The sequence below is a fragment of the Gossypium hirsutum genome, chromosome D01 (assembly GCF_007990345.1).
Source record: "Gossypium hirsutum isolate 1008001.06 chromosome D01, Gossypium_hirsutum_v2.1, whole genome shotgun sequence".
Taxonomy (NCBI): domain Eukaryota; kingdom Viridiplantae; phylum Streptophyta; class Magnoliopsida; order Malvales; family Malvaceae; genus Gossypium; species Gossypium hirsutum.
The window spans coordinates 37643201-37654861 of record NC_053437.1 but is presented as its reverse complement, the minus strand read 5'-3'; the positions used below and the strand labels follow the sequence as shown (position 1 = coordinate 37654861).

General features: G+C 36.5%; 1 long non-coding RNA gene across 24 annotated transcripts; it reads left to right on the top strand.

Moving 5' to 3' along the window:
* The first annotated feature begins 1852 nt into the window (after nucleotides 1–1852).
* Nucleotides 1853–5810, top strand: LOC107922541 (uncharacterized). Of its 24 annotated transcripts, none has more exons than XR_005909115.1 (8): nucleotides 1894–2455; nucleotides 2646–2776; nucleotides 3192–3403; nucleotides 3618–3731; nucleotides 3839–3930; nucleotides 4059–4149; nucleotides 5231–5360; nucleotides 5465–5810. It is a non-coding gene; the product is annotated as an uncharacterized lncRNA (long non-coding RNA). The 24 variants fall into 24 exon arrangements; XR_005909122.1 differs by lacking the exon at nucleotides 3618–3731 and having other exon boundaries at nucleotides 1897–2328; nucleotides 2411–2455; XR_001691321.2 differs by having other exon boundaries at nucleotides 1890–2328; nucleotides 2411–2776; nucleotides 3192–3434; nucleotides 3618–3930.
* The last annotated feature ends 5851 nt before the right edge of the window (nucleotides 5811–11661 follow it).

Here is an 11661-nt window from a genome sequence, read left to right as displayed (position 1 = left end):
TAAATTTATGTGGATGGTTTTTATTTAGTTTCATTAATATGGGGAGATTAAAGATTGATGGAGATTTTACCTAACAAATTATTATAGAAAGAGAGATGATGGATTTAACACCTTTTGAGAATCCATTCCCCAATGAGCTGTATGGTGTATCAATTACGCATGTATGAATATATTTTCCTTCCACCATGTGCTGCCACGAAACTTAGAGCCAATATTGTGGATTCCCGGAGAATTAGAAGATAAAAGAAAACCTATGGGAGATTCTTGTAAGAGTTACTGGTTTAAGATTGGTTTTGGATTTTGCAGGAAAGATATGCTGCATCAATTACACATGTGGATTTAATACAAGTTGGATCATTTTCCTCATCAGCTAACATTTTCTTATGCTAGTTTAGATCCAAATCCACACACCCAATTTTGATTTGCGCTTCCATCAAACTAATTCTTTTTACTATAAAAAACATATTATTTCAGTAATAAATGTTGAATCAACATTATTTTAATAATAAATTATTTTATTCCTTTTACTATAGTATTTTTTCCCATCATGTTGATTTAGGTATAGTTTGGATAGACATTGTGTTTACTTGTGTTTAGTATAAAAACAACAATGACGATAAAATTAGATAAAAGTGAACTAATCGCACTGCACTGGCCATCCAAATCCAAGTACCATACTCTTCTTTTAGTTTTTTTAAACCCTAAATAAGAAAGACAACCTCATTTAGCGAAGTCATTAACCCCTTTCTTAAATTTCCATAATAGAACTCGTACCCTATTCAAAAACCCTATTTTAACAAAATTCAACTATCTTTGAATTATTCGTAACCCTATATTTATAATACAGACGTGGTGATCAATTAGACCTTTAATTACTTAGCATACTTTTTTTTATTGAATAACATACTTTTTTTTATTGAATAACATCTCTTGTTTTTATTGACTCATTTAATTTTAATTTAATAATTTTATAATTTAATCTAAAGAGGTCAAATTCGAATTATTGTTTTGATATAATTTTTAATTTAACAAGAGCTGAATCATACTTTATAGGATTTGAACCTTGGACGATAGGTTTTGAAGACCCACATGCTACCGAACTAAACTAATATCATTTTCTTATCATAATAAATAAAATTGTAAAAAAAATCCTTTTATTTTATAACCCTAATACAATACATTGTATGTCGTATATAATATGAGAAAATGATAGATTGAGCAAAATTGCATCATAGGTTGTGTTTAAAATTCAAATTCTTTTTGGTTTAGAGGGTTTTATGTTTGGTCAGTGATAAGTTTTTTGTTTCGCATGTGATTTATCTTTTCGATATGTAGGGTGAAGTATTTAAATTGTGGAATGTTTGGTTTATATAAGCAGCTTAAGGTAAGAACAGAAAAGCAAGATAAAATTCGAAAGATGATCCCATTGTTGACTGATTCATTTACTGCGATCTTCTCCCTCGTATTGTAGCGACACTGATGTACAAAATATTTCAAAGATGTACAGATTTTTCGAGTTTAAAAACTACATTGAGTGTATTTTCGTAGGAGTTCAATTGATTTAAAAACTAAATTAAATGGTTTAGGATTTAAGGTTTACTTCAGATTTGTTAAATGATGAAATTTTATATAATAAATTAATACTTTTATATTTAAAAATATTTAATCTAAAACATTCGATATATTTAAATATTAGATTTAAAAAAATTGATAAATAAATAATCACTTAACTAATAATTTTTAGTAGATAAAATAAATTTTTTTAACAGAGCAAAACGACGTCATATTATTTAAAATAAAATAATTCTTGCAGTGTTTAAAAACGCCGTAATAGATAAGCAATAATGACATTTTTTTGTAAAAACGCCACAAAATTCATTTTTCGTGGAAAAAAATTTGGCGCTGATTTTTCCCAAATTTCCCCCTAAAACCCCTAACTTTGCAAACAAAATGAAAAAAAGAAGAGGAAAATGGAGGTACCAAAGACGATTCAGCACAAAACCTCTCCAATCTACTTACGAGTTCTACCGTTTGTTTCCCTGGAAAATATATGAGACTTAATATTATTATTTTGTTAGTTTATTTGTGTGTGCATTTCATCTTGTTGTGTTCATTACTCAGATCCCTATCGCTTTTATTTCTGTTCCATTTTTCCTCTTTATTTTCTAATTTTGGGTATTATTTACTCAGATCCCCTTTCTTTTTATTATTGTTTTTTCTCTTATATTTAGCTAGAAATCGACGATGCCAGAAGAAGCTAGAAATCGACGATGCAAGTTACTGCTGGTCTCATTGCTGCTGGTAACAAGTTATTGCTTAAAATTCATGGTAACAAATCTACTTCCAAGGAAGTTATTCATATTCCTTCGTATCGAAGAAAAGTTATTTACGGTGGAACTTGATTCTCCAGCTCTCGTAAGTTTGTTCCCAGTTTTGTATTTGCCATCTATACCAGGTTTACCTCTCTTGCTTCTCTTCGTCTTCATCTCCCTTTCATTTATTCTACCAAAAACGCCTCTTAGTTGTCATTTTTTTTCTCACATATCGTGCAAGACTCATTTTTCTTTCTTTATGCTCTAGTCTTAACAATGCACTTCAACTGTTCGATATAATGCTTCTTTATACAATTTGTTTCTGGTTTTCAGGGGGTGTTGTCTGTAAGATGTTGAAGCAAGCGATATGGAAGGTGTTGAGCAAAAGGGTAGTTTCAGATTTTGGTGATAAACTTCTTTTGCCTTGTTTGTACTTGCCCACGACTTCTTTTCACGCTGGACAGGTAGGTACTCTTTTTTTTTTTCTTTTAACTCTTACTTCAATTTTTTTTATGGATACCCAATTGTTAATTTATTAAATAATAAATATTTAATAATAAACCTAAATTTATGGCATTTAAAAATGAAAAGGTTATGATGTTAAGTCCCATGTTGAATATGAAGGTTCACTTCATGATGTATGTACATATACCTACTTTTATTATCATATAGGAAAAGCTTTGATGAGGGATTAGAGATAAGAGAGGATAAGAGGGGATGAGAAATCTTGGCCGGCCAACCATTTACTAAATGAAAAACTATTTCTTTTTTGATGCTAAAATAAAGTAACATATTTATTTTCATTAGTAAATTTCCGTTGCACTTCCTCTATATGAACTTGGAGAATTGTAAGTTCTAACTTTCTTTACTTCTTTGTAGGGGCTGTACATGATTGTCTTTACAAGTCACCCTTGAAATTATAAAAACAATTGGTTTATGAATTTGGCAGATACATTAACAGTTGTGCATTAAGTGGTGAGATCCCCTCAACATTTGCTAAACTTAAAGAACTATGAGCTGTGTAAGAAAGACTCCCTAATGTTTATATAGGAGATTTCAAGGGAACTCTTTTGAAGGTCCAATACCATCCAGTTTAGTAAATCTAACCTCATTCACTTCTTTGTAAGTAGAGATATTTTTCTTTTCTGATAGTACTCCTATCACCGGATGACTCTTTTCCTTTGTTATCTGCCGGTAACAAATCTTATATTTTAGTTTAAAATTCATGGTAGTTAGTTACTGCTGCTGGTCTCCTTGCTGATGGTAACAAGTTGGGTTTTGGTATCTTATTTGAATTATTTGTAGAATTTGAATCATAAAAACATTGTCAAGTATCTTGGATCATTGAAGACAACAACAAGTTGGGTTTTGTAGTCTCTGTCTCAAATTCTTGCTCTGAAGTTTGTCTATTTTATACGAGTTGAGTTTTCATGGTTTGCCGTTGCATTGTTTCTTCTGTTCTTTGTTTTGTTATTGGAACTATTTCTAATTGTCTAGTTTACTTGAAATCCGATATTTGATTAAAGGGACCAAGTAGAGAGCACAAGTGAGAGCGAAGGCAGTGCAAGTGATGAAGTGCTTGTTGTTCCTTATGATAACTTAGCACCTATGTCTTGTGGTAATATTTTCTCATTATTCTTGTACTTGTGAATTTATTATATTCCAAATATAGCATTAAGAAAAATATAACAGTACATTAGAGTCTAGCTTGTATAATTTGTTTGGATTCTTTCTGTCTTGAAGCAGATATTACTGAATCTAAGCAGCTTTTGGATAAACTTGTTGTGGTGAAGTATAATGGAGCTTTGGGAAAGAATATGGGTTTCGGTGGTCCCAAGTAAGCAATTATCTAACTTCTGGAAGTTTGATACTTATTTTTTTTCCAAGAAAAGAGAAGCATTTCTTGATGATTCCATAGTTATATATTAAAGACTTGCCTCTACATAAATGAATATAGTTTCTATGACATACATATATTTATATATGCTTTTTATATATGCCTCTACATTCATATATTTATATATTCTTTTTATATTGTATTGTGCCAAATAAAGAGAATAAAAGTTTTAATTATTGATAGATTCTGCTGCTTTTTTATGTACTTTTTATTAAATCACTCTTTACTCAAATGTAGAATTATAAAATTATTAAATTTTACTATAAATAATTATCCTTATATAATTAATCATTTTAGTAAATTCTCCAACTATCAAAATAGGTCACTCCACCATCCCACGTCAAAATTTTGTTAAGGGTAGGAGTTGAGAGAGGTAGATACTTTGATGAATATTTTCTTTTACATGATAATTATATACTTCTTTAAGTTTGTTTTGGATGTTGGGACAATGTCAGTTGATGCCGAAGTTTGATAGTGTTGTAAATTAAAGTGTTTAAGTGCTGCAAATTGAAGTATTTAGTTACTAGAAATTGAGATGTTTTATCGCTGTAATTGAGGTGTATAAATGTTGTTAATTGATATGTTTAAGTGCTGCAAATTTAAGTGTCTAAATGTTGTAAATTGAAGTGTTTAAGTGCTGCAAATTGAAGTATTTAGTTGTAGGAAATTGAGATGTTTTATCGTTGTAATTGAGGTGTATAAATGTTGTTAATTGATATGTTTAAGTGCTGCAAATTTAAGTGTTTAAATGCTGTAAATTGAAGTGTTTAAGTGTTGCAAATTGAAGTGTTTAGTTGCTGGAAATTGAGATGTTTTATCGCTGTAAATGAGGTGTATAAATGTTGATAATTGATATGTTTAAGTGCTGCAAATTGAAGTGTTTAGTTGCTGCAAATTGAGATGTTTTATCGCTGTAAATTGAAGTGTTAAAGTGCTACTTTCCATTGTCACCTCCCCCATTTCTTTATGCATCAATAACTATATTAATGAAATCAAGTACTACAATTATATATTATTACAGATGGGGGTTGGAGAATACGATCAAAGGGAAAACATCAGATATGGTGATTCCCAGCCAAACAGTGGCTTCTTAGACACCCAACATTTTGCACAACCAAACATGACCACAACTTTTAAACCTACATGTTGAGGTTGCTGCACACAAGTCCCTTCTTTTTTTTAGTTTATGTGCTATGTGCTATGTGATGATTGTGTTTTAAAATTTAACTTGTTTTAGTTCCTTACATTCTTATAGGATTCACACTCAAGAAGCAAGAAACATCTCAGCAACTCATTGGGATCGAGCAGTCAAAATTTAGAATCAAGTGACACACAAGAGCTAGATTTGGAGCTTAGACTGTCACTGTAATCAGTAATATTTTTTTGCTACTTTAAATGCATGCTCATGGAACTACATTTTATGCTTTCCTAGAATTGTAAGTTCAAATAAGGTGTTGATCTGCAATTTATACATACAACTTGAGCAAGTTGATATGAACTAGTTTCAATTTTTTTTAAAAAAAATTGAAAGGAATGTTATGTAATCAAAGGCAATTTGACTTGCTACATGAGATATAGTGAAAAACATTTATCTTCTTGTTCATGAATTTCCATTTTAATACGTCTTCAAATTAAATTATACATTTCTTAATTGGTGGAATCTCAATTTTGCTGTTGTTGCAATCTTTAACAAAAGAATGGAGTGATGTATGTACTGATAACAGTTCTAAAGGATTTGTTTAAGCAAGTAAAAGGATTGGCATTTTTATAATAATTTAGGATAGGAATGGAGCAAATCCAAATAATGGAGTGGCGTTTTTGGAGAAAGCGCTGCTAAAGGTCCTGGTCTTTAGCTGCGTTTTTGGGGAAAGTGCCGCTAAAGGTCCTGGTCTTTAGCGGTGTTTGTGGGAAAAGAGCGTTAAAGGTCTTGGTCTTTAGCGGCGTTTGTTGGAAAAGCGCTGCTAAAGGTCCAGGTTTTTAGCGACGTTTGTGGGAAAAGCGTCGCTAAAGGTCCTGGTCTTTAGCGGTGTTTGTGGGAAAAGCGCCGCTAAAGGTCCTGGTGTGACAGCCCAAAATTGACCCTAGTCGGGAAGTGGTTTCGGGACCGCTAAACCGAGTCACCGAAAGGTTTGAATGTGATGTTTATTATCTAGAATATGTAATCATGAATGTGTGAAAATTTCAAGCTTCGATTTAGTCGATTGCATGTGAATTTAGTCAATAGGACTTGTATGAGAAAATTTTAAAATGTGATAGGTCAATGCATGAGGACCTATTAGTGCATGTGGAAGAAAAAGGGGACTTGCATGTCAAATTCCCCCTCCCTAATATGTAGTGGCCGGCCATGCTATGGGTGGAAACATGTCACCAACATGTTGTGTTAGTGATGTATGGTAAGGAAAAATAAAATATTAAGCATGATAATTAAAATAAATTAAAGAAAGGAATTAAACAATGAAAAGGAAGGGTGATGAAAAAAAATGGTCTCATCCATACCCCCCCCTTGTTGCCGTGAGTTGAGGAAAGAAAACAAAAAAAAAAATGTGTGTTCATTCTTGAACACCTTTGGCCGAATAGAGGAAAGAAAGGAAGGGGAAGAGCTTGAGAAAATCGGCTATGGTGGTTTGCTAGACTAAGGAGTTAAAGGAGGTGAATCGAGCAAAGGCAAAGAAAAGGGTTATCGAGTAGTCGAGTTGGAACCGTCTTACCCAACACGAGGTAAGTCATTAAGCATGTAGTTGGTATTATTTCAATGGTCATAATGTTTATGTATTGATGCTGAATGGAATGAATAAATATACATATATATATATGTGCATGTACGTATGTGATGATGAAATTGTTGAAAGAAAGAAAAGAGGTAAGATGTACTGAGTTGTTGATCTCGGCACTAAACGTGCGGGATAACCATTTATGACCATGAGATTGGCGCTAAGTGCGCGGGATTAAATTGTACAGCACTAAGTGTGCGATTTGACTATGTTGCACTAAGTGTGCGAAATGAATATGATGCACTAAGTGTGCGAACTGACCATGCGGCACTAAGTGTGCGAGTTTGACTATGTAGCACTAAGTGTGCGATTTGATTACGTAGCACTAAGTGTGCGAGTTGATTATATAGCACTGAGTGTGCGGACTCAATATACATTCGTGAATCATTATGGACACTATGTGTGCGACACTATTGAGTCGATCGCGGACAGCGGATCGGGTAAGTGTCTTGAGTACATGGCTAATAGGTGCTATGCTTATACTTGGTGTTGAGCTCGGTAAGTTTGAACCTATGTGACAAATATACTTGAAGTCACGTACATAAAATTTATCGTAGGATGGGTGAAAGGCCGTTTAGTCGTTTGATTGTAACGAAAATAAATTGATTTATGAAAATGCTTCAATGTCCTATTGATGAGTATATGGAATGTGAATGCATGAATTGATATGAAATTGAATTGATAGGTTGGAGGAACTATGGTATGGTTCGGAATGGATGGAGTAATTAGCCTCGTTCCATTTTGTTTTCTCTTGTGATAATGTTATTGATGGATGGTAGTGCATAGCTTATGACTTACTGAGTTATAAACTCACTCGGTGTTTCCTTGTCACCCATTATAGGTTGCTTGGACTCATCTATTTTTGCGTGGTCGGGCCGTCATCGAAGTCATCACACCGGATAGCAAGTTTTGGTACTTTCTTCTTAGTTGGCTTAGAAGAACATTTTGGCATGTATAAGCTATTACGTTGTGTTTGAACTTTGGCATGTAAACTTTAAGCCATGCGAAAATGGCACGAATGTTCGATTGAGTTGGATCAAGGGTAGGCATGAAATGAACCTAGTTACTTTCGTAACAGATGCTGGCAGCAGCAGTGTCATGAGATTGAAAAATCACTAAAAAATAGTAGGAGTGGAATTAATTGATGAATAAATTATGTAAGCGAAGCTCGATGAGTCTGTTTTCATGAGGAAGTAACGAAAAGATCATATGGGCAGTATATTAGGAGATAATCAGATTTTTGTGGGACAGGGCCAGAACGGTTTCTGGATTCCCTGCTCCGACTTTGGAAATTCATTACAAATTAACCAGAGATAATTAGGGGTCGTACCATATATGTACAGATTCCTCTCTGAGTCTAGTTTTCATAGAAACAAACGGCATCAGTATTGAAGCCCCGTGCAGGGAGATATTCAAGTCGTAATGGGCAAAGGTCAGTGTAGTCGACCCCTGCAACTTGGGAGATTTTGACTAATAAACTGTACTAATTGGCCCAACCAAAAATTCTAGAAAAAAATACATAGATGGGCACATGAGTCTAGTTTCTGGGAAAAATTACGAAACTGATTTCCGAGTTACGAAACTCAAGATATGATTTTTAAAACGACTAGTACACAGATTGGGCAGTGTCTGGAAAATAAATTTTATAAGGGGTTAAAGTCAGTTAACACCTCGTGTTCGACTCCGGTGTCGGTTTCGGGTTCGGGGTGTTACATTTTATTGGTATCAGAGCTATGGTTTAGTCGGTTCTAGGACTACCATAGCGCGTATGAGTCTAGCTATACATGCCGAATGTTAATGTTTAAATGTGTGATGACTTCCGACGGTTGAAATGTTTTTGTTTTGATTAGTAAATGGACCCCGGTGAAGAAAGAACCCTAGCGGATGACGTTGAGAGCGTAGCGGCTGCTCCTGCACAAGGGACGCCGCCTGTTGAACCTCAGTCATCTGCGAATAATCAAGGTGAGGGGGCTAAACAAGCCTTCTTTACCATGATGAATGAGTGGGTCGCGCAATATGCCCGAACCAACCCGGCTGTCCAACAATTCCCGAATTTGAATAATCCACCCCAAGAGCCTGTAATGCCATCAGTCGCTGATCCTGTGAGGCTGAGTAAGCCACCTGTAGACTTGATTAGGAAGCGTGGGGCCGAGGAGTTCAAGGCCATAGTAACTGATGATGCCGAAAGGGCCGAGTTCTGGCTAGATAACACCATTCGGGTGTTCGATGAATTGTCATGCACACCCGACGAATGTCTAAAATGTGCTGTATCTTTGTTGCGAGACTCAGCCTACTATTGGTGGAGGACCTTGATTTCCATAGTCCCGAACGAGCGAGTAACTTGGGACTTCTTTCAAATGGAATTCCGGAAGAAATTTATTAGCCAACGGTTCATTGATCAGAAACGTAAGGAGTTCTTGGAACTCAAGTAAGGCCGTATGACTGTATCTGAATACGAACATGAATTCGTAAGACTCAGTAGGTATGCCCGGGAGTGTGTAGCTGACGAGGTTGCTATGTGCAAAAGATTCGAGGAAGGATTGAATGAAGATTTAAAGCTACTAATGGGTATTTTGGAAATAAAAGAATTCGTAACACTAGTCGAACGAGCCTGCAAGGCGGAAGAACTTGGAAAGGAGAAGAGGAAGGCTGAATTTGAAGCTAGGGATTATCGTAAGAGATCGACGGGTAAAGCTCCGTTCTCAGCTGTAAAGAAGTTCAGGGAGGACATTAAGAAGTCGAGGGCGACTGCGGGAATTTCCATCAGGGCAAGACCATCGATGGGCTCCCGAGCTACTTCGGTAGCTAGTGTGGGCAATAATCGTCACGAGAAACCTGAATGTCCCCAATGTGGAAGACGACACCTAGGTGAATGTTGGGGCAAGTCTACTAGCAGGGTCTGTTACGGATGCGGTTCGAAGGACCACTTCATTAGAGATTGCACGGAGCTGGATGAGAAGAATAAGATTCAAGGTGCAAGACCTAGTGGAGTGACATCTAGAGGTAGACCACCGAGAATTTTAGGAGGCAGGGGTGGTAGTCAGAGGGGGGCCTCTGATACGGCCGATCGAGCCGAGACCGTATTCCTGCTAGAGCATATGCCATTCGCGCACGAGGAGGCATCCTCCCCGACGTCAGCACTGTACTTCACTCTCTTTGATACTAATGTGATTGCATTGATTGACCTGGTTCTACTCATTCATATGTATGCGAACTTGCACCAGTAAGACTCTACCTGTCGAGTCTACTGAGCTCGTAATTCGAGTATCAAACCCTTTGGGTCAATGCGTACTTGTTGATAAAGTGTGTAAGAGATGCCCTCTAATAATCCGAGAATCCTGTTTTCTGGCCGATTTGATGCTTTTGCTGTTCGACGAGTTTGATGTTATTTTTGGTTTGGATTGGTTAACCGCGCATGATGCGGTTGTGAATTGCAAAAGCAAGACTATCGATTAGAGGTGCGCAAATAACGAAATAATCCGAGTTGAGTCTGCGGACTTAAGGGGGTTGCCAGCTGTAATATCAGCAATGTTGGCCCAGAAATATGTAAGGAAAGGGTGCGAAACGTACCTCGCGTATGTACTTGATGACAAGGAGTTAGAAAAGAAACCCGAATCGGTGCCGGTGGTTTGTGAATACCCGGATGTTTTTCCTGAAGAGTTACCGGGTTTGCCACCTGTTCGGGAGGTAGAGTTTGGTATTGAGCTTGTACTGGAACTACGCCATTTCGATCGCTCCGTATCGTATGGCACTAACCGAGTTAAAAGAGTTGAAAGCTCAGTTGCAAGAATTGACGGATAGAGGTTTCGCTCGACCGAGTTTCTCACCTTGGGGTGCACCAGTATTGTTCGTGAAAAAGAAGGACGGAACCATGAGGTTGTGCATTGACTATCGTCAACTGAATAAAGTGACGATAAAGAATAAGTATCCGTTACCGCGTATTGATGATTTGTTCGACCAACTGAAGGGAGCCTCAATGTTCTCAAAATAGATCTGAGATCGGGCTATTATCAGTTGCGAATTCGAGAATCGGACATACCCAAAACTGCCTTCAGGACGAGATATGGTCACTACGAGTTCTTAGTGATGCCGTTTGGGCTCACTAATGCCCTGCGGTGTTTATGGATTTGATGAATCGGATCTTCAGGCCGTATTTGGATCGGTTCGTAGTTGTGTTTATTGATGACATCTTGGTCTATTCAAGAGATGAGACCGAACATGCTGAGCATCTGAGGCAAGTGTTGCAAATTTTGCGGGATAAGCAGTTATATGCTAAGTTCAGTAAGTGTGAGTTCTGGTTAAGAGAGGTTAGCTTCTTGGGTCATGTGGTGTCCGCATCGGGTATTCGAGTTGACCCAAGCAAAATTTCAGTCATACTTACTAGAAGCCTGAGAAGTGTTACCGAAGTCCGGAGCTTTCTAGGGCTCGCCGGTTATTACCGACGATTTGTCAAAGGTTTCCGATGATAGCCACACCAATGACGAAGTTACTTCAAAAGGATGTTAAGTTCGAATGAGAGAATGTCAGAAGCTTCGATCACTGAAAACTCATTGACTGAAGCTCAATTTTGGTGAACCCGATCGGGTAAGGTTTGTCATTTATAGTATGCATCCTACTTGGTTGGTTGATGCAGAAGGTCGAGTTGTGGCTATGCGTCGGACAATTGAGCCACACGAGAGAA